The sequence below is a fragment of the Cervus elaphus genome, chromosome 7, assembly GCF_910594005.1.
Source record: "Cervus elaphus chromosome 7, mCerEla1.1, whole genome shotgun sequence".
In the NCBI taxonomy this organism is placed as follows: Eukaryota; Metazoa; Chordata; class Mammalia; order Artiodactyla; family Cervidae; genus Cervus; species Cervus elaphus.
In genome coordinates, this window is record NC_057821.1 from 49,697,825 (window position 1) to 49,720,374 (window position 22,550).

General features: G+C 46.2%; 1 long non-coding RNA gene across 1 annotated transcript; it reads right to left on the bottom strand.

The window, feature by feature from the left end:
* Positions 1 to 355: 355 nt before the first annotated feature.
* LOC122697648 lies at positions 356 to 16,228 on the bottom strand. The gene is made up of 3 exons (XR_006342135.1): positions 16,081 to 16,228; positions 12,676 to 12,814; positions 356 to 509 (listed from the first exon to the last, which is right to left on the bottom strand). It is a non-coding gene; the product is annotated as an uncharacterized LOC122697648 (long non-coding RNA).
* Positions 16,229 to 22,550: the final 6,322 nt, after the last annotated feature.

Consider the following 22,550-nt stretch of genomic DNA (forward strand, 5'->3'; position numbering starts at 1 on the left):
GTAGAATCTAATGACCAGAACGAGGCTGCTTTTTCACAACCAGAGACTAAGGCGCTGTGTGCTCAGCCCGAGGGGTCAAGAAAAGACGAGGAAGGAAGATTTGAAGGCAGCGGGTGAAAAAAAAATCGTCTTTTCGCATACTCCCTGCCAGTGTAGACCACCCGTCTGTGCCGGTATTCTGTACTTGTGAATCCCTTTCTTCCTTTTTTTCCCCTTTGAACAGAACTGACATTTTTTACTTACCTCTCTGAGTCAAGTGTATTTTTGCAGTTTCATTTTTTGAAAATGTCACTCTTTAACACCAGTGGGATTTTGCCATAGTGTGGACGAGGGGGTGGGTAGAGGGCAGCGCGCCTTCTCCCTGAAGCCAGGTGTCCCCGAGTGGCCGAGGCAGGCCCACGCAGACCCTGCATACCTACCTTGCAGGCGTCCCTGGGAGCGAGCGGCTCTTCCTTCCCAGGCTTGTCGGGCTCTGGTGGGCTGCAGCTCGCCCGGCTGCTGCTGAGGCCCTGGGGGAGAGAAGGACGGACAAACCAGTCAGGTGGGGACACCCACTGCTTATGCAGAATCTGTACCAGAGCCAGACTAGGAGGAGAGGGGGCAGGGCGCAACCTTTAAAAGAAGGACACCTCCACTGTGGATACAACTAACCAGTTAGAACTGATCAGGTCCATCATGGCGGAAGACTCATCTTCCAGTGCATCTTGGGCCTCATTATACACTCGCTGTAGAACACGGGCTAAATCACACGCCCACAGGTGCCAAGGCCCACCATAAAAGGCCAAGCAGTGGGCAATGGGCTGAGCCCTGGAAATCCCTGCCCCTTCCCCAAAATAGCTGGAATGATTCTCCTACTCATTAGCCTCAGAAACGACTCAGTCTGTGAAAACCACCCCCCACCCCATATTTCAGGGCCCCTCGTCTTCTGAGATGGCCCACACTCTGTCTGTGGAGTGTTTCTCTCTGAATAAATCCACCTGCGACCTGTCACTGCCTCTCACTGAATTCTTCCTGCAATGAGATACCAGGAACCTGAGTTTCATTAAATCCTGAGGTCAGGTGTGTGATACCAACTAAAAGACAGTCAGGGGAAGAGGGGGTGGAAAGACAGTGAGTCTGGGCTTCCCTTGTGGATCAGTGGTAAAGAATCTACCTGCTAACGCAGGAGACACGGGTTTGATCCCTGACGCGGGAAGATCCCACGTGCTGCAGAGCAGCCAAGCCCGTGCAGCACAATTATTGAGCCTGTGCTCCAGGGCCCGGGAGTCACAGCTACCCTGCTGCGACTACGGAACCCCGTGTGCCCTGGAGCCTCCGCGCGGCAGCAGGAGAAGCCACCACGATGAGGAGGCTGAGCACCGCAGCAAAGAGCAGCCCCTGCTTGCTGCAACTAGAGAGAAGGCCTCACGGCAAGGAAGATCCAGCACAGCCATAAATACGCAAATAATAAAAGTATCCTTTAAAAAAGACGGTGGGTTCGAGTCTCAGTCTGGGTTGTGGGTTTCAGGGCTGAGAGGCAGGCCTGGCAGGACCCCCTGGCTACGGGCCCCGGTCTGGACCACGGAGGAGGGTGGCTTTCTTAGACGGCCAAGGCCGATGACTGGAGGGTAGGAAGACCTGCCGAGGCTTTGGAGGGTGTGAGGACACTCCCAAGGCCCCGTCTCCCCACCTGTAGGGTCACGGGTCCTCCACTCCTTCCCTGCCCTATCTCCTGTTCCACCGGTGTTCCCCAGCTGCCAACCCCCAATCCAACCCCAGCCGGTGTCTTTCTGATCACTTACTTTCATTCTTTCATTTTCCTTCTCTGTCTTCCATCTTTTCCCCTTCCTTTTGCTTATTTCACGCTTTCTCTCTCCTCATTTTTCTGTTACCTTTTAATTTAACTCAAAATGGTACTGAGCATTTTCTCTCCACTTTAAACCAAACTTACATATTCCTTGAAAAATTATTATATGTTTAACATTTTTGTTGTGTAGTACTTCACGCATACTAGAGGATATAAAATAAAATGGTCCCCTTGTATTTGATACCCCATAGAAATAACCATGAGCATCTCCCTTCCTCCCCTTCACAGCTTATCACAACTCTGAATTTCTTACATGCTAACTTTTGCAAGAGGCAATATTCCAAGAAATGTTTTGTGAATCTGGGATGGAAGGACGGTGGGCAGAAGGAGCTGTAGTCAAAGTTCTCCTTCTGGGAACCCTCCTACACTGCTGGTGGGAATGCAAATTGGTGCAGCTGCTAGGGAAAACAGTATGGAGGATCTTTAAAAAACTAAAAATAGAGCTACTGTATGATCTAGCAATCCCACTCCTGGGCATACATCTGGAAAACTCTAATTCAAAAAGATACAAGCAACCCAATGTTCCCTGGAGAAGGAAATGGCAACTCACTCCAGTATTCTTGCCTGGAGAATTTCATTCATGGACAGAAGAACCTGGCGGGCTACAGTCCACGGGGTCACAGTCAGACACGACTGAATGACCAACACTGCTAATGTTCATAGCAGCACTGTTTACAGTAGCCAAGACACAGAAGCAACGTACGTGTCCATCAAAGATGACTGGCCTGAGAAAGCGTGGGGTATGGATGCACAATGGAGTATTACTCGGCCATCAAAAAGAACAGAATATTACCATTTGTGGCAACATGGATGGGCCTAGAGATTAGAGACTAAGTGAAGTAACACAAAGACAAATATTCTATCACTGGTATATATATGGAAGCTAAAAGAACAGAAATGAGTCTATATACATACAAAATAGAAACAGGCTCGCAGGCATAAAAAAACAAACTTATGGTTACCAAAAGGGAGCGGCAGGTGGGGTGAAGAATAAATTAGGAGTAGTGCGGGGTTAACAGATACACGCTGCTATCTATACAGTAGGTAAGCAACAAGGATTTCCCATACAGCACAGGGAACTATATCCAGTATCTTATATAAAAGCCTATAAGGGAAAAGAATCTGAGAAAAAACATATAACTGGATCACTTTGCTGTATATGTGAAACTAACACGATATTATTAAATCAACTATACTTCAGTAAACCAACCAACGAGCAAACAAGAAATCTCAAAACCCATCCTGCTCACAAAGCGCGCGCCTTAGAGGCAGGCCTGACCCGCTCCCTGGAATTCTCACCATTTGAATTAGGTCATGGTGACTCCCTTGAAGGCATGCTGGTGGTTAGACGAGTCTAACTGCACCGGCACCCTTTACTACCGTAGAAAGAATTTATGCCTTAACTGCTCATAAAGACGAAGACAGGATGGGAGATTCGTGATTTAGCAGCACTTCATGTCAAGAGACCTGGGGGCTTCAGGGAACTACAGGATTTGCTGAAGCCAAAAGCGTGAGGTGGTTTTGGGGAGGACAAGCGCCGTCCAGACTGTGGAACCGGAAGTGTGGCATTCCAGACACACGGGACACCAGCTCCACTGTGCTCACAGCTGAATGTCCTGGTCGGATGACCAAAGTCACACTTGGCCCAGGCCCACACCCTGTGAACACACAGTGAGGAGAAAACGCCTCTGTCCCGGGTAACTGCACCGTTCCAGACATCCGCAGCACATTTTCTGGAAATGTCCTTCCAGTATATTTGCCAAACAGAATCTGAAAGGAGGAAGGACAGTGAACCTGTGCGGGGAGGCAGGTGGCCAGGATGGGGCGAGGAGCGAGGGGCTTAACTGCAGCGGCAGGGAGGGAGCCCAGCTCCAGCGTCCTTCCAGAGAAGACCACGCGGGCTCTCGTGGCTGGTGAGGGCTGGGGGCAGACCTGCAGGGCTGATGCGGAGAGGAGGTGTGTGCAGACATCCACTGGGTTTTGCAGGGTTCGGTTCCCGAAGTGGCTCCTCACTTCCAGCTTCTCTCCATCCCCATCCGTCAAGGTCCTCGAGACCCTAAGATCTTTGAGGTCAGAAAACCTGGGCCTCTGTCCCTCCCTCTCAGGACAGACGCGGTGTAGACGCAGGATGGCTGAATCGCCTGTGTGTAGGGAACCAATGCTATGTGTCCCTGACTCATCACTTTTAGCCCCTGTGGTTCCATCAGCTGAGGTCATGAACAGAACCTCAAAGCTGACTTGCTGAGCAGGAAGACATTTGGTGCCACTACTGAAACCACGAAGCTCTGTCTCCCCAAGCCCTCCCTTCTCTCACTTGGGACCATACACGTTACATTATCTGGTCACAGAGCCTCAGAAAAACACAAAAACAGGTTCCCGTGGTCAGACAGTTTTAATCATCTCAGGCTGGGTTCCCTCTGCCACCCAGAAGTCACCTTGACCATTTCCCAGACTCCCGAGGTTTACTCTAAAATGACTCAATCAAACGTCATCAGAAAAATACACCTGCTGGAAGACAGTCACCTGATGCCTTTGGAATAGAGAAGAAGCTTTGGGATCTTTGGATGTTTCAGGTCACCTACATCACCGCCTCTAGCCTGTGATCCTTATAGTCTAAAAGTGATGGGGCCACTCATTGTATGTGAGGACCGAGCCCTCTGCTCACAGACGTCAGAGAGCGCTTGTGTCAGACCCCTGTCTCGGTGTGACAACCATTCCCTCCTCTGAAAGAGTGAACAGCCTAGCAGCAACCCTACTCTCTCTGGGCTTTATTTTTATTTTTAAATTGGAACCTATGTGGCTTACAACATTGTGTAAGTTTAAGGTGTATCACGGGCTTCCCAGGTGGCTCAGTGGTGAAGAATCCGCCTACCAAAGCAAGAGACGCGGGTTCCATCCCTGGGTCGGGAAGAACCCCTGGAGGAGGAAATGGAAAGCTATGATGTTATTCTTGGCTGGAAACTCCCCTGGACAAAGGAGCCTGGTGGGTTATGGTCCACGGTCACAGAGTTGGATACAACTGAGCATGTACGCACATGTGCAAGGTGTATCTCATGTTGATTTGATACATTTATATAGTGCAATGTGATCGCCATTGTCTTGGTTTTAGATGCACAAGAGGATATATGGTCTGGAAATATGGACGTGGTGCAAATAGTTTAAGTTGCCTGTTGATGATACCCCAAGTGGCTCTGGACTGTAGAAAAATGGTTTCTCCACTTCAAATGGCACCTGCCCTTGATGGGCTGGGGTGGGCAGGATATGACCTGCACAGAAGGGGCCCTGAGCCCATGACGTCTCTTTGAAGGAGCCATGGTCTCAGCTTTCTCTGCTGCTAGAAGCAGAAAGCTACCCCAGCACCAGATGTCTTCTGCCAGCCTCGCCGGAACGCCGGTGACTCTGATCTCCTTCCCCTTTAATAAGCAGGAGTCCGGGGCCCCTCATCAGGCGTGGAGCGGAGACCATCCTTTCTCACGACCTTTGGACAGTTTAGTTCAGAGGCTTCTCTGCCCAGCTCCCCTCCTTTTTCCATTTTGTTGCTCAGCCAGTGATCAGCGCAGGTTAGTAGTATTCTAGAACCAGGAAGGATGCAGGCGGAAGGCTGTGCCAGGGAGCCTCCAGAGCTCTGGCCAAGGCGGAAGGCCAGGAAACGTGTTTAACTGAATCACTGCGCTATACACCTGAACTAACACAACATCCCAAGTCATCGACGCTCCGATAAAAAAACAGCAGTAACGAAAAACACTGAATGACGTATGGGGACAGGCTGGAGGATTTTCATCAAGGCTGACATATGAAATTACAGTATTAATGAAGAATTGCTTAAGTGTGAAAAAAAATTAAATGAAAGAAGTGGCCCTGGGTGGGGAGGAGGAGGGTGACGGCTAGGGGGCAGAGCCTGAAGCCACGGCTCACCAGCCAGGGAAACCGGCGGGGATGTTTGGAGAGTAAAAGGGGCTCAGATGCCGACCATCTCTGGCTCATCAGACGCCAATGAGCCTAATTTGACCAGCTGTGAGCAGAGATAAACGCAGCAACCGTCTAGGTCATTTCATGTCAGTGGAGTGATAACAATTTGAAGGAAAATTATTTTGTGAGTTGGAAAAAAAACCTTAAGAAAATAAACATAAATTCCGTAGTGTGGATTGACTCTAAAAATCAGTACTTGCCAGGAGTCTAAACACATGAACCTTCTCACCAACAAATGGCTTCTGTCAACAGCACCAAGCTTGCTGCCATATCCCCGTAGGAGAGGCAGTAACGGATTTTAAATGTGGAAAAGATTGGTAACACAGAAAAAAAAAAAAAGAGCCAGTAAGATTGAAACCAACCAGTTCTAAACCACAGACTCGAGAAAAAAAGAAGCCAACATACCATTTGTCACCATTTCACCACCGGCCTTGCTAAATAGCGTCCATTGAGAACCTCTAGCCCCCAGGTGGCAGCTGAAATCCCCAGCTAACACTGCATTTTATTGTGGTGGCGTCCCACCCCAGAGGGCAGCTGGATGGAAGCAGTTTGTCAGTGAAAATTCAAGAAGGAGAATCCGTGACCAGTCAGAGCTTCCATTAAACACAGTATCAAAAGGAGGTACTTGAAAATCTTAATTTCTTTTGGCAGTGCTGAGGGATAGGATGGATGGAGAGAGGGAAAGAGGGAAAAACAACAAAACTGGGCTTTGAAAAGCAGAGAGTACCTGGTTAGACTGCGTGAAGAGGGAAGGCTTGCTGTCGCCAATGTTCTGTCTCAATCCACGCTCCCCACAGCAGCTGGGCTGCAGAAGGCTGCCCCCGGGGAAGCCCCCTACGTATGGGCAAGAGGGTCTTCCTGCTGAGCGTGGGAGGAGCGCTTAGATTTCCTCTCTGTGAACACGGACACTTCTACTGCGGCCCAGGCCCGAGTGTGCGTCAGGCCATCGCACATCTTTGAGGATGGCTCCTTGGTGATGGTCACCGACTCAGCGCACACGGGTGTGAGCACACTTTGGGAGGTCGTGGAGGACAGGGAAGCCCGGCGTGCTGCCGTCTGTGGGGTCGCAGAGAGTCAAACACCACTTAGCAACTCAGCAGCAACAGCAACAACAAAAGGATGCTCCAAAATTTCTCCTAGTTTTAAAATTACGTCTCTCTGGGCCCCTCCAGACTTACTGTCCGCTTTGCTCGGCGGCCAGGACGTGGAGGGTGGAGGACTGGCGTCCACAGGACCCCCTCCTCCGCCGTCCAGGGGGTCCGGCCAATGGGAGGCACTGGTGCTGCCGGCCAGGCCCTGCCCAGGGTGGGCGCAGGGAGGCGGGGAGCCCCGGCCTGCAGGGGGAGGGGACCCCAGGGGTCTCCAGGTTCTGCAGACCATCCCCGCCCCTACCTCTCCAGGTGCTAGGGTCTCCCGCCTGCCCGGATACCAGACGCATCCTGTGTTTCCCTGACTCCACCCACAGCTCTGCGGGGTTTTTTTTGTTGTTGTTGTTTTTTTTTTTAATTAAATTCTCAAATTACCCCATTTGGCTGTGCCATCTGTCTCTGGTCTGGACTCTGACCGAACCCTGACTGATTCAGCCCCCTGCCCTATACACAGCAGGACATTCAAAAAGGCTTTTTAAAAAACTGACTTATTTTTAACTGGAGGATAATTGCTCTGCCATGTTGTGTTGCGTTCTGCCCTGCGGTCAACGCGAGTCAGCCACAGGTTTACATCTATGCCCTCCCTCCGGAGCATCCTCCCACCCCCCACCCGGCCCACCCCTCGAGGTTGTCACGGAGCACCAGGCTGAGCTCCCTGCGGCATTCCCACCGGCTGTTTTATTTAATACTAAAAAGGCTTTCTAATTTAATTAAACGGAGCTGTCTGACTTGTCTGATATTTTCATTCAAAGGTGGCTTACAGTCGGGTAACTGATTGTCCCCGATTGTTTGGACCTGAGGGAACCTGGGACTTTTTGTTCTGAAATCAGGACCGTTCCGGGCGAACCAGACGAGGTGCTCACAATGGCGGGCACTCTTGTAGCCTTTCTAAATGATTTTTGAAGATCATTATCTTTCAAAAGATTTCTATGATAATATTTAAACTAAGTTGTTTTACTAAACAATAATAGACTATTTCCCACTTCTGAGAAAATCTGTGTCTGAAATGCTTTTCTTAAAGGCAAAGTGTGTAATGTGAAGAGACCATGCTTTATCGAGTTCTGTCTGATCAAGTCTGTTTACTCTCCAGGGGAAGTCACCGAGGAGCTAGCAAGAATCAAGGAGTGATGTGTAAGGGCTTATTAGGAAGTTTGAAAAGAAGAGAGTGGCAAACAGCATCGCAGTGGAAAACCAGGCTTCTAGAATATAGTTCTTGATTCGAAAGATACTTGCAGGCATTTGAATTGATCGGTTCCTATTTCCCTGTCCTTCCAGTGTGTTGCGGAGAAGATAGGAAGATACTCACAAGTTACAAAGAGCATGTTTCATGTCTTTGTGCTACTGTTTACTGGCATATTTACTGATACGTTTGCCAGTATTTACTGGTGATATTTTAATTCCTAAGAGATAGACCAGTTTGGTGTTGGGCGGGGGGGTTGGGAAACAGCAACTACAAACAAAGCTAACATTTTAAGAAGAAATCTCTGTTTACATGTTGGAATATAGCTTTATTATTTTATCTTTTTCCATTAGAGAAATGTTTATTAAATGACAGTATTAACAGCTGTCACACTGCTCGGTACATAGACTACCTGGGAGGAGAAATTTAATTGGGTTAGAAATTTACTGTGATTTGAATGCTTCTCAATTCAAAGTATTATTTTCTGGTAGGAGAGCTTTTGACTATTCACTGTAGGGAGCCAGAATTTCACATATATATCTTTTTACCCCTGCCTTTGAATATCAATTTTCTTGATCCACTTTTGCTCCCAAATCATTGTTCCCCTCTAAGAGTCGGATGAGTTATCACAAATTTGTGATACTGGTTTTGGTAAAATTAGAATTTAATAACTCACCTCGGGTGTCTCAGCATTGCTCTTTGGTGTTATCTCTACACTGAAATGGTTGTTGTTAATATTGTTTTCCAACCATAAACAACCACTAGGAATGCATGAAATATATTGACCTAAGTGTATTCAATTTGGTCCCCTGTAATAAACATTTATTGAATACCCACTACATGTAAGGGGATAATAGAAAACAAAATTTGACATTGGGAGGGCAATAATTCAAACATCAAACTCAGGGAAAGAAAAAGTCAGTAGCCACTCATTTTGGTTAGGTTTTTAAAAGTTATATTACGTTACATATATTCATATATGTATATATATTTTTTAGGCTGAATTTTTAAGACTCGATTATCCTTTTCTTTTGTACTCTTGTGAAATTTGTAACAATCTGACTCAGTATTTAAAAGTAACAAATCTTTTTTTCTTCAGTGAGCTTCAAGGGCATGAAATAAGATCTCAGGTTCCCATCATAAACTCTCCCTGACTACTGCAGCTTGCCACAGATGGGGCAGGACATGATGTTTGCGGCTGATAATGTGATAGAGTTTGAGTTCAGCGGACTTAGTAATTTGGGGGTCGCCATCCTGAGTTGAAATGCGCTGTAGAAAGGAAGATAGAGGCCAAAGGACCTGTGACTTGGCCCAACAGTGGGCAGGATTTGGTCCAGCTCTGCTTTCGTGGTGGCAGAGACATTTCCTTTCTCTGTGATGGCAAAGGAAGGTGTACTAGAGCAAGTGGGAAGAGCTCCCCAAAGTGAAACTGGTGACCGTTTTAATGAAGAGATTATACTGATAAAAGATCAAGAATATTTCACACTGATGAACTAATTTTAACTCAGAATACCTCATCTGGGTGGAAACGGGCTTTGAGGGTTAGCAGTGGGGGGCTGCCTCGTAACAAGTCCCTGCCTCTGTAGTCTGTGTGACATCACCATTCCTGTGGCTTCACACATCATCCCAATGTTCATGAAAATGGGCCACTAAATGCCGTGCAGACAAGAGTGAGTCTCTTTTTGATTAAAGGGATTAGTCAATAGCTCAGGCCTTGCAAGAATGGGGGCTTCAAGAGGGGTGTATGGATGGGCGGGGGGGGCACGTGATTGGTGGGAAGTATTTAAACGGAAGTAAGATGAGGCCAACGCTTACACCACTTGGTGTTAAGTTCTAAGGACAGGGTGCATCAATACAGTGAAATGTGCTTTTAATTCTCTTAATTATGTTTTAATTTCCTTCATTAAAGGTGTGTTCAATTGTATTAAACACATCTGTTTGATACAGATTAAACAGATATGTGTTCTCTTGGACCCTGTAATTCTACTTCTAAAAATTTATATTTAGGAAAACCATCCAGATACAGGCATAGGGGTGCACATACAAGGATGTTTATCACAGCATTATCTAAAAGTAGTACGCAAGTGGACATAACCGGAATATCTGTCAATAAGGAGATAGAACACACTCTAGAAATCCAAAATGACGCTGTAGATGCGTTTGTCAAAGAAGGCCAGAGTGTACTACTTAAAGAGAAAATAATACCAAAAGTCATGACTACCAATGTCTAGGTGTTTTTTTTAAAAAAATATGCAAGTAACAAAAAATCAGTATGCAGGTATTAATTTGAATTAGTTGCATTAACTAAAAAGAGAAGTTTGGTACTCTGAAGTGTATCATCGCTGGGTGGCAGGGATAGAAGTGACTTTTTAGAAGAAATTTTATGCTTTTAAAGTAAAAAAGAAACTAAAGGTATTACCTTAAAAAAATCTGAAATAAACAAGAACAAATGAAAAAAGCTTTCACTTTAAACACCGAGTTGCACCTTTGCCTAAGCAGGAGCCCTTGGTCTCGGCTGCAGGAGGAAGTCTCTCTGCTGGCAAGTGAACAGCCCCGGCTGCACGTGGGGTTTGGACCAAGGCGCCCCGCAGCAGTGAGTCCTGCGTGAGAAGGGGCTCCATTCCGAGGGCGCGTGCGTGAGTCCAGTTGGTTTGTTAAGTCCAACAGAGTTAGCCTAGGTACCCAACTAACACAATCGGTTATAAATACAGTGTTTTCATAGGTTTATAATACTTCTCACCCAAATAATATATAAAGAATGAACCTAGAAATAAAACGTTTCTAACAAGCGCCCCGGAGAAGGAAATGGCAACCCACTCCAGTATTCTTGCCTGGAGAATCCCATGGACAGACAAACCTGGTGAGCTACAGTCCATGGGGTTGCAAGAGTCGGGCCCAACTTAGCGACTAAACCACCACCAATGAGCGCCAAAGAATCGATGCTTTCAAACTGTGGTGTTGGAGAAGACGCTTGAGAGTCCCTTGGACAGAAAGGAGATCAAACCAGTCCATCCTAAAGGAAATCAGCCCTGAATGTTCATTGGAAGGACTGATGCTGAAGCTGAAGTTCCAAGAGTTTGGCCACCTGATGTGAAGAACTGACTCATTGGAAAAGACCCTGATGCTGAGAAAGATTAAAGGTAGGAGAAGGGGAGGAAAGAGGACAAGATAGTTGGATGGCATCACCGACTGAATGGACTTGAGTCTGAGCAGACTCCGGGAGATAGTCAAAGACAGGGAAGCCTGGTGTGCTGTAGTCCATGGGGTCGCAAAGAGTTGGGCACGACTGAGCGGCTGAACGGCAACAAACCTTATGGAATAGTTCCCTTAAAAAGTACAGTAGTACCGGCCACATCATTACTGCTTTTGTGCTTCCTTCTGGACATCCTGGGCTTGAAATAAAGATACTGTGTACTGTACTCTATGCAGTTCTGTAAAGTTCACAGAAGCACAACCAGCTATAGAGAATGTGGGCATGCAACAATGCAAGCCAGACACATGAACAGACTTACGTGATTGGACATGTGAACGCACGTTCACGACTTTTAAAGGTTTGAAACTTGAAGATTCACACGTAGTGGACTCACTGTACTCCAAACAGAAGTTGGGGAACTGAGAATGAACTCTTCCCATCATAACTTTGGCCTCTTTACTTCCCAGACACACCCTCTTCCTCCTGATTTCTGGCCCATGTCCCTACTGCCTGTGAGTTCTTGCACTTGAATTGCTTGCAAACTGATTGCAAACTCAACGTCCCCCAAACTGGCTGGGACCTCCACCAAGTCTTCCCTGATGGGATGAAATCTCTCTCTCATTCCATCTTCTGCAGCCCTTTCTGCCTCTCTTGGGGCATCGACCTCCCGCTACCTGTGTAGATTTGGGCACCTGCCTGATTCCCCTTGCAGAATGAGAGCTCCTTGAGACAGTCTTTGTCTCACTCGTGGCTATGCACCATGAGTCATCCTGCCCCGTGATTTTCTGGTGGGAGGTACTGAAAGACACATTCAAGGAAGTACGTGCAGCAAGAGACAGACGACCTCTGTGGGTTGGGAACTCATGACATCTGGGCTTGCTTGCTATTTCTTAGCAAGGTAGAAAACCACTTTCCCACTCTGTTTTGCCCTGTCAAGAGTCCAGGCATGCTGGGGTGAAGATAAGGCAGAAAGAATTAGCGCTGCCTCCTCTGTATTTGTACACTACAGGGCGTAGGATGCACCATCGTTGGACTTGGAGGAAATGGAAAATGGAACTCAGCCAACTATGTCTTAGGTCATTAAAAGTTATTAAAGACAGCAGTAAGAGACACGAAAGTAGCCACTGCAATAAAATGGAAGTTCTGGCTACAAAAACATTAATTTAGACACACCAGATGGGAGAAGATTGAAAGGTACCAGAAGAAGAGAGCTTAGTTCCCAGAACGCTGGTGTTGAACCACTTCTGAGTTCAGACCAGTGAAATCATTGTCTTGGTATAAAAGGTGCCCCTCTAAGAATTCTGCCCTCCTACACCAGAATCAGTTCAGTTGGTCTTACCATTGTCTCTCCTCGGAAATAACTTCCACGCCCTCGCTGTGTTGCCAAGTCTTATTGCTGCTTCTCCTCCAAGCTGGTCTGTGTCCTGTCTGGAATGCCATAAAATTCTTCCGGGGTCTCTACGGCCTCTGATCACCACCTGCAATTACAGTCCCGACAAAAGGAATTTACTAAAGTCCAGGTCAGAACGGAGGATCCCACCCAGGATGTCGCTTCTTCCTGAGGTCCGGATGGAGTTTGTGAGCAAGCCTGCCTTCTGTGTTCCGGCAATAGGCGTCATTAACACTGCATCGGAAGGAGCATCGCCTTGAAAATGATAAAGAAAAGGTGCTTAAAGCTGTCAGACCTGCTCTTCCTCTCCATGATAGATGTCAGTATCTTGCTTTCCTGCAACATGCAAGAAGCATTACAATATATTAAGGAGTAAGCAAGCCAAGGACCTGAGGAGGTCATCAGGAGGGTGGAAAGCTGTCATTTTTGGTCATGGAATTGTGTCCACATCACACCATAAGGACTGTCTCCATCACTGGTTTTCTTTATCTTTTCTAATAGGCTGGGGTACGTAAGGATGACCAGAAGGTAGTTCTCGTCTTCAAGTGACCTATGCTCTATTAGACAGACACACCCATAACGTCTTAAACAAAAGTTCAGAAAATGAGGAAGCAGTAATGAGATGTTCAGTTGGAGCCTAGGACAGGGTTCATTCCCAGCCCGGGGGAGCAGGAGCAGGGCCCAGAGGCATGTTTTCAGAGCAGAGACTGGATGGCGGGCCAGAGGCAGAGGGTCCAGAGAAACACATGGTCAGGTGTGGAGACGGCCAGGTGTCAAGAATGGCAGAGGAACGGCCTAATCCCTAAGACGTGTGTGTGTGTGTGTGTGTGTGTGTGTGTGTAAGGCTTGGTGGACAAGGTGGATGATGGGTATACTGAAGTCATCAAAAAACTAAATGTTGTGAGGATAATATTAACTGTTACAAATTAAGGTGTCACTTGTGTACAAAACAAGGCACCCATTTAAGAGTCAGATTTTTTAAGCTCTTAAATGCTCAGGAAAGGGATTTGGATGGCCAGGGATCATATGATGTGCAAAAAAAAAAAAAAAAAATCAAACGGTTTGGCATTGAATTACAGTTCTATCGCTTTGCTAATGATGTGATGTGATCTTGGACAGATTACTCGACTCTCAGCGTCAGAGGTGACCGGACTAAGCCTCTAGGGGAATATGGGAAGATCAGATAAAGTGCTGGACGTAAAATGCTTGGCATGTAAGAGAGACGTAAGGGCTGTGACTTCACTTTCTGTCTTCTCCATCAGAATCCTCTGGGGGGACCGCAGTCTTGCCACGTTGGAGAAGTGCCCCGGTTGAGGCCGGGTCATCAGTGGGGGCCATGTGGGTTTTGGATCAGGGAGACGGCGTGGGCAGAGCCCGGATGATGACGGCCGGCCGTGTGTTGGCAGCAGGTGGGGGTCCGATTCAGAGGGGGCGGTGGTGAGACCGGTTCTGGGTGTTTTCTCACCCACAGGAAGACTGGTTGGTTCACGCCTGCTTGGAGGAGGCCCTGCCTTCCGTACAGAGATAAATGTGCCCTCACTTCCTGACCTGTCTCTTAAGGAGCGACTCTTAGAAGGCCTTCTGTGACCTCCTGGCGGCTCTGGGGAGGGGGCAGTGCTGGGAGGGGCAGGTCAGGAAAGCGTAGGGGTTTCCAGCTGGCTGCGGGCTCCAGAGCGCTTAGCTCCCCCTGGGGCCGAGGCTGGGGGAAGAGCTGGCTAGTTTTATCTTGCCTTTTGGATCTTTGAGCTTGGAACCAACAACCATTTCCTAATCTAGAGTTCCTTCTTAATGCAAATGCAAAAGAGGTAAAATAAATTAGATTTTCAGTCCAAAAAGATGACGTGGCTACTGTGGAAGACAAGTTGTATTGTTGTTTTGTTGTTAAGTCGTGTCTGACTCTTGGCGACCCCATGGACCATAGCCCGCCAGGCTCCTCTGTCCATGGGATACTCCGGGCAAGAACACTGGAGCGCATTGCCATTCCCTCCTCCAGGAGATCTTCCAACCCAAGGACCGAACCCCTGTCTCCTGCACTGTAGGCAGATTCTTTACCACTGAGCCGCCTGGGAAGCCCTAAGGACAAATCAGAGAAGGGTCAGGGTACTTTGGGGTGTAATTCAGGTGAGAGGTGGAGGTGGCTAGCTCCATGGGACATACTGAGACGGAAATAAACCAGATAATGAGGAGCCGAGTTAACAGCCCTGGGTGATGAAATATCAATAGAAGTGATGGGAGGAATCAATGGATTGACTGATTGCCTATAAGCAGTGCCTGCTGTGTCCTGCCATCACCCCCCAGGCCCCAGATGGAGTTCTTTGTAGTTATCCGAATCTCTCTCTCTCCAGCTTCCTAGAGATGAATGCCTGGTCCCTCAAGTTCAAATGTTGAAACCTGATGCCCAGTGCGATGATGTTAGGAGGTGGGGCCTTTGGGAGGCAGTGAGGTCATGAGGTGCAGAGCCCTCACGGGTGGGATTATTGCCCCTACAACAGGGACTCCAGAAGCTCCCTCATCCCTCCCACTGGAGGAGGACACAGTCTGTGAACCAGGAAGCGAACCCCATCCCCCAGATACCAAATCTGCCTGCACCTTGTCTTGGACTTCCGGCCTCCAGAATGGTGAGAAACGCGCGCGTGTTGTTGCAGCCGCCCAGGGTGTGTCATTCTGTCAGGGCGGTTCTACCTGCTCACGACCCGAGCAGTGTCCGACTGAAAGCCTGAATGGACTTGGGGACCTCCCCTTTGCTTCTATCCCCTGATCAAATTAGTCACCACGTCTGGAATTTTCTCTCTTTGCAATGTCCCTTGCCTCTTTTCCTCTCTTTTTCCTTTAGTTCAGGCCCTTCTTCTATGTGATCCTTGGAGCCTTTGGTGTTCCAGTTTTACCTCCCAGCTCTGGTCCTCCTCCCGAGCCCGGTAACTAAGAGTTAGTCTCTGAAACTCCATGTTCCCCATTCTGTGCCTCCCGAGGAAACCTGTAGGGATTCCCCACTGACCAATCGCTTTGCGGCCTTTGGGCTAAGATCAAGGGTAGGGATTCCCCGCTGACCAATCGCTTTGCGGCCTTTTGGCTAAGATCAAGTGCAGGGATTCCCCGCTGACCTGATGTGAAAACCTGCGCTCGAGGCCTGCGGCGGCGTGTGTGCTGTCTTCTGTGTCACGCTCTGCTCCCCGTAACCGTAGTTCTAAAACTCTTGTCAAGCTACAGAACCCTTGTTTAAACGAAATCTTTTGTTCAAAAGCATGGGGGCTCCGTAAGCCAAGCCTGTGAAAGTGGAGGTCTCGGGTGAAACAGGGGTGGGGTTTGGCTTCCTCTCCACCGCCCCCGCTGCCCCGCGGCCTGCTTTCTACCCACCTGCGCGGTCCCCTGAGATGAGTCTGAAGAGACTGCCGTTGGAAATTCATCGCCTTCCAGGAGGAACGCTCTTAGGTAGAGATGGGTGTTCTGCTCAAGGAACCAGTGCTCACTGAACCCAGCGTGCGTCCCTGTCCACAGGGCCTCTGGTCAGCCGCTCCCCCGCTGGTCCCCTCCTCAGGCAGCGGCCCTGCGTCACAGAAGGCCCCTCTGTGACGTAACGTGCGCCGTGACCACGCCTCTGCCGGCTGCGGAGCAGTCATCATCAGCTGCTCGTAGCATCCTTCGCGGGGCGGAGGGGCTCTCAACAAACGCGGCCGGACGAGCAGGTTTCCAGGGACCCTCAGCGTGGGCCAAGCACTCCCTTATTTTGATTTGATCTAGAAAATATCGTATCCAGAGCAGTGGTTTCCAAACGTTTCTCTCTAGGGACTCCATCGAGATAATTTCCATCTGAAAGCCTTCTTTCTAGGACAAATTTTATTTTAACATTGAAAATGTTTTGTATGTGTATGTGTCAAATATTTGTTAAACAACTGTTGACAACTCTATTTAGGACTTTTATCAATTTTATGTCCTCCTTCATTTTTTACTTTGTCCTTTTATTATGAAAAATTTCAAATAATACTGAAAAATAGAAAAGTACAAGTACACATAATATATACCTAGATTGAATAATTTTTAATATTTTGCCATATTTGCTTTGTATATGGTCCTTATATATACATATTAAATATATGTATTTAATATATTTCTAAACCATTTAAAAGTTAAATTTTATATACCCCAAAGCTTCACCTCTCAATACTTGACTGCTCCTTTCTAAAAATGACATTCTCTTAAATAACTGCAATACCAATATCACACCTAACTAAACTAATAATTCCACAGCCCATATTTAAATCTCCTCAGCTGTCCCCCACATAGTTTGCATATCTGGTTTGTTCAAAACAAGACCCAGTCAAGAACATCCCTCTTTTTCTAGAATAATTGCCCCCTCCCCGTCTTCCTCCCAAATACACTGATTTGTAGAAGTGGTTGGACCACTTGCCTTGCATGGCCACAGTCTGGATTTGTTGGATGGTTTCCTTACAGTCCTGCTCAGCTGGTTCCTCCATCCTCTGATTTTCCTGCATCTGGAACTTAAAAGGAACCAAAGGCTTGATTCGATTACAATTAAATATGTTTGGCAAGAACACCTCATGGGTGATGCGGTGCCCTTCACGTTGCTCGTAGCTTCAGAACCGCACAGCTGATGCCTTCAGGACAAGTATCTTTGATACCTCCTGTGTTTCCCTTTCCAATAACCCCCGTACCTTTTCTGTTATCCTACATGCTGTGTTGGCTACTTCCTGTGTTTTCTTTAGTTTTATGACTTAAGTATGCATGCCTCCAAATTTTGTAGCTTTATGCTTGTATAAATGAAATGATAATTTTCACTCAACATTGATTCTGCAATTTTTCCAATTGATATGTGAAGCTACAGGTCATTCATTTTCACGTCTGTGTCCTATTCTCTTGCATGACTATTCCACAACTTATTTATTCATCCTACTCTTGATTGGAGAAGGAAATGGCAACCCACTCCAGTATCCTTGCCTGGAAAATCTCATGGACAGAGGAACCTGGTGGGCTGCAGTCCATGGGGTCGCAAAGAGTCAGGGACGACTGCGTGACTAATGCTCACTCACACTTACTCTTGATTGACATTGGATTTTTTCCGTGTGTGTTATTACAGACGGTACTGCAGAAAATACCTTCATGCATCTTTGTGGTCTACTTGTCCAGGAGTTTCTCTAGGGTGTATATCTAGGGATGTAATTGCAGGGGTGGATGGTGTCTCTGAGTACACCTTTGCCAGATGCATCAGTCAAGGTACAGTTACAAAGAACACAGGAGTCTAGCTCATCAAATCAGAAAGGGATTTATTATAGGTTATTGATCATTTGCAGAGATGTTGGGAGGGTTGAGGGAACAGACTGTAGGCTGAGCTTCTAGGGATGATTCCCAAAGCCACACCAAAGGACTGGGCCACCAAAAAAGCTGCCACTTGCCCCTTCATCAGGAAGTTATGTTTTGGACTGGAAAGCTGCCAGTGTAGTTCTGGCTGCAAAGCCGCAGAGCACTACGTACAATTAGGAAGCCACTTCAGCTAAATCAGGAAGCCGCTGTTAGACCTTCTGGCTCCAGAACCACGCTACCTCTGGCCTGAAACTGACTTTTATAACTGGGAAGCCACCATTATAATCCCTGCCAGCAAAACGAATGCCCCAAGCTCTGCCTCACTCCCCACTCAATGGAGTTCAGGTCTCACTGAACACACTGGACAGGCCAAGGCTTCATCATACCCAGGGCCCTGGCTCTGGGGGTGTCTTAGAACCACTGACTTTGACTTTCTGTCCTTTGAAATACAGAATGGCACCCTAGAAGGAGGCCAGAATGAACATAGAGCAAATTAGTTCAGAGTTAATGTCAAATTGCTTCCCAATGGGGTGGAGCCAGTCTCTACTCTTGCCAGGAAAGCAGGGGAATACTTGTGGTTCTACATTCTTGCCAGTGTTGGGTTTTGTGGGGTTTTTGTTTTTGAAAAGCTACTTTGTTGTAATCTGAATTTGTGGTCCCATGATTAATAATAAGGTTGAGTGTGTCTTCACATATACATATTCATATATATTGGCCATTCCTGTTTCCTTTTCACAGCTAGGCTTGTTTATGTCTGCTGTATATTTCCTGCTCTTTTTCTTTCTTATTCATTGGGATCCTTCACATACTCTGAATAATGATTCTCTGTGAGTTGTGTTTCACAAATATCATCTCAGACTGAAGCTGATCTTTTCCCTTTTCAAGTGGTAATTTTACTGAGCAGAAGCCCTTATTATTAATCAATTTTGTCACTTTTTTCTTTATGATTTGTGCTTTTCTCACTCTTTCAAAGAGATCATTAAGATATTATTTATTTATTTATTTTTTAAAAAGCTTCAAAACTTTACTTTTCTTATTTTACTTCCTGACCTGCCTGGAGTTGATTTTTATGTATGGTGTGAGACAGGAATCCATTTTCATTTATGGGTAACCCCTCTGGTCTGCAATGCCTGATCGATCATGTGTCTCTTTTAAGTGTGGGTCAGTTTCTGAGCTCTCTCTTTTTTTTTTCTGTTGGTCTGTTTTTCATCCTTGTATTAGTAACACACCATCCTAATCACTGAAGCTTTATGATATGTCTTTAATCTGGAGGAACAGGCTCATCTTTTCACTTATTCTTGGCCCTTTTAGAATTCTGGATCACAAAGTTCCACAACATATCTTCTTGAGATTTTTTATTGGAATTCATTGAATCTATATAACAGTTTGGATAGAAATGAGATCTTGAAGCTATTCAATCTTCCTATCCATAGAAAAATTTTGTCATTCTGTTTATTTTGGTCATATTTAATGTCTCCCACCAAAGTTTTATAACTTTCTCCAAAAAGGTCTTGTATATCTTTTATTAAGTTTATTCCTTGGTACCTTATTTTGTTGTTGCTATTACAAAAGATATTTTTACAAATTGCATTTCCTAACTTTTTTTTTCTTGGTATGTAGAAATGCACTTGACCCGTATATTAATTTTATGTCTAGCAAACTTACTAAAGTCTTTTGTTAATTCTAAGAGTTTACAGATAATTGGAAGTTTTCTATGAAGAACTTAATATTTGCATATAATGACAGTTTTTTTTCCTTCTGTTTTGAACCTGTATCATCCTTGCCTTAGTACATTGGTCAAATTTCCAGTACATGGCTGAGAACAGGTGGGCACAGTGTGTATCCTTTTGTTATTTCTGATTTTAAAGAGCCTGTGTTAATATTTCACAACTAAGAACAAGATTTGCATTGTTAGTTTGACGAGAGCTTTTGTCATATTCAGGACATTCCTTTCTCTTTCTAGTTTGTAAAGAAATTAAAAATTTTTTTTTCCTCATGAATGCTCTTTGGAATTTTATCAAATGCTTATCCCAAATCAATTCAGGTCACAATGTAGGTTTTCTCCTACTAACAATAGAAATTACACTGGTACATGTTTTCAGTTCAGTTCAGTCTCTCAGTCGTGTCCAACTCTTTGTGACCCCATGGACTGCAGCACACCAGGCTTCCCTGTCCATCACCAACTCCCAGAGCTTACTCAAACTCATATCCATTGAGTCAGGGATGCCATCCAACCATTTCATCCTCTGTCGTCCCTTCTCCTGCCTTCAATCTTTCCCAGCATCAGGGTCTTTTCCAGTGAGTCAGTTCTTCCCATCAGGTGGCCAAAGTATTGGAGTTTCAGCTTCAGCGTCACTCCTTCCAATGAATATTCAGGACTGATTTCCTTTAGGATGGACTGGTTGAATCTCCTTGCAGTGCAAGGGACTCTCGAGTCTTCTCCAACAACACAGTTCAAAAGCATCAATTCTTCAGCGCTCAGCTTTCTTTATAGTCCAACTCTCACATCCATACATGACCACTGGAAAAACCATAGCCTTGACTAGACGGACCTTTGTTGGCAAAGGAATGTCTCTGCTTTTTAACATGCTGTCTGGGTTGGTCATGACTTTTCTTCCAAGGAGTAAGTGTCTTTTTATTTCATGGCTACAGTCACCATCCACAGTGATTTTGGAGCCCAAGAAAATAAAGTCTGCCACTGTTTCCACTGTTTCTCCATCTATTTGCCATGAAGTGATGGGACCGGATGCCATGATCTTTGTTTTCTGAATGTTGAGCTTTAAGCCAACTTTTTCACTCTTCTCTTTCCCTTTCATCAAGAGACTCTTTAGTTCCTCTTCACTCTCTGCCATAAGGGTGGTGTCATCTGCATATCTGAGGTTATTGATATTTCTCCCGGCAATCTTAATTCCAGCTTGTGCTTCTTCCAGCCCAGCGTTTCACATGATGTTTTCTGCATATAAGTTAAATAAGCAGCGTGACAATATATAGCCTTGATGTACTCCTTTTCCTATTTGGAACCAGTCTGTTGTTCCATGTCCAGTTCTAACTGTTGCTTCCTGACCTTCATACAGATTTCTCAGGAGGCAGGTCAGGTGGTCTGGTATTTCTATCTCTTTCAGAATTTTCCATAGTTTATTGTGATCCATGCTGTCAAAGGCTTTGGCATAGTCAATAGAGCTGAAATAGATGTTTTTCTGGAACTCGATTGCTTTTTCAATGATCCAGTTGATGTTGGCAAATTGATCTCTGGTTCCTCTGCCTTTTCTAAATCCAGCTTGAACATCTGGAAGTTCATGGTTCACGTATTGCTGAAGCCTGGCTTGGAGAATTTTGAGCATTACTTTGCTAGTGTGTGAGATGAGTGCAATTGTGCGGTAGTTTGAACATTCTTTGGCATTCCCTTTCTTTGGGATTGGAATGAAAACCGATCTTTTCCAGTGCTGTGGCCACTGCTGAGTTTTCCACATTTGCTGGCATATTGAGTGTAGCACTTTCACAGCATCCTCTTTTAGGATTTGAAGTAGCTCAACTGGAATTCCCATCACCTCCACTAGCTTTGTTCGTAGTCATGCTTCCTAAGGCCCACCTGATTTCACATTCCAGGATGTCTGGCTCTAGGTGAGTGATCACACCATCATGATTAGGGTTAATGCTGACCTAACCTTTCAATCCCAGCATAAACCCAATTTGGTCATGATTTATTTTCATTTCTTTAAGTTGCTGGATTCCGTTTGCTAAGATTTTGCTCAGGACTTTTGCATTCATGTTTGTGAATGAGATTGATCTTCAGTTTCTTCTCTAGTTTGGTCCTTGCCTGAGTCAGGGAAATCTTCTTTTCCTGTTGTCTAAAGAGTTTGCATAAGTTTGGATTGTTGGGTCTTTGTTGCTGTTTAGTTGCTAACTTGTTTCCGGCTCTTTGTGACCCCATGGACTGTGGCCGGCTGGGCTCCTCTGTCCATGGGATTTCCCAGGCAAGAACACTGGAATGGGTTGCCATTTCCTTCTCCAGGGGATCTTTCTGATGTAGGGACTGAACCTGAGTCTCCTCCTTGGCATAAGTTTGGATTGTTGGGTCTTTACAGATGCTAGAGCCAATCAGCTTAGTGGAGAACCCAGCACTTGGAATCAGAGACATGCTTGAGCTCTCTTCTTACTGTTTAGTAGCTGAGAGCTCTTGGGCTGGTAACTTGCATCTCTGGGACTCAGTTACCCCATCAGTTAAATGGGAAGTAGCAGTACACACCCTCCTGCCTCAGAGGGTTGTTGCATTGCCGTGGGCATTGAGCAGGATACTTTCTGCCAAAGTGCAGTTTAAATCCTATAGGGAAGGTAATTCCCGCCGATGCTGGCTTTGGGGAAAACATCGCCCCATGGTTTATTCCCTCTGTGATAACTGTATAGAAATCAGAGGAAGGACGTGGAAATGCTCTGAGACTTCTGCTAAAGTCTTGGGTTGGGCAGAAGGACTGTCAGTGCGCTTCCAGAATAGAAAGTGTTGGTAGCTT